This window comes from Marmota marmota, unplaced genomic scaffold, assembly GCF_001458135.2.
Source record: "Marmota marmota marmota unplaced genomic scaffold, marMar, whole genome shotgun sequence".
Lineage (NCBI taxonomy): Eukaryota > Metazoa > Chordata > Mammalia > Rodentia > Sciuridae > Marmota > Marmota marmota.
Window position 1 is genome coordinate 464369 of NW_026000185.1, and position 927 is coordinate 465295.

Here is a 927-nt window from a genome sequence, read left to right on the forward strand (position 1 = left end):
GCCCACAAAGCAGCGGTCCCGCCCGGTCACCCCGAGCCTGCCGCGCAGGAGCAGCTCACCCCCCTCACGGGGTCCCCTAGCGCTGGCCCCCAGGCCCCCAGGGTGCCCGTCCTGCGCCCATCTCACTCCTGCCCAACCAGGGGGCAGGAGGACAGCCGTCTGCTCCAGCCCTGACCCCAGGGCCCTTCCCAGAATCCAGCCCCAGCGGGGACCCAGTGGGGATGGCCAATGGGTGAGGAGCGGAGGCTGCCCTTATGCAGAGGTCACCCTGGGTCCCTGTGGCTGTGACACGCAGGCCCCGGGGGGGGGGGGGGGCTGCCCTCCCCGCCCTTGCCCATAGATGGACGCGAGGCGGGAGCCCTGGTCTGTGAGGTGGCGGCCTCTCTGACCTCACAATGCCCAGGGGGGCCCTGGGTCTATAAGAGGAGCAGGCCGGGCCTGGCCCTCAGCCCACGAAGTTCCACCTGCTCACAGGTTGGCTGGCTCAACCGCGGTGGTGCTCCTGCTCTGAGCCCGCGTAGCCCCGTCCACCCAGGCCATGGCACGATACACCTGCTGCCGCGCCCCATGCCGGAGCAGATGCCGCCGCCAGAGACGAAGGAGTCGCAGACGGAGGAGGCGTTGCTGCCGGAGGCGGAGAGCCTTAAGTAAGGGTGCAGCCCGGGGTGGGGGGCCGGGGCCGGGCCTCCCCTGACGCCTCTCTGTCCCCCTAGGGTGCTGCCGCCGCACGTACACCCTGAGGTGCAGAAGGTACTGAGACGTGCAACGTAGCCAGACCATGCCACTCCTGCCCAGGGATCTCACCAAACGTTAAGACCCTCCTGCCACATCTTGGAAATGCCACCGTTCAGTGAAAACAGCAGCCTGCTGAGGAACAATGCCACCTGTCAATAAATGTCGAGAAATCATCCCACCCAACGTCTCGTC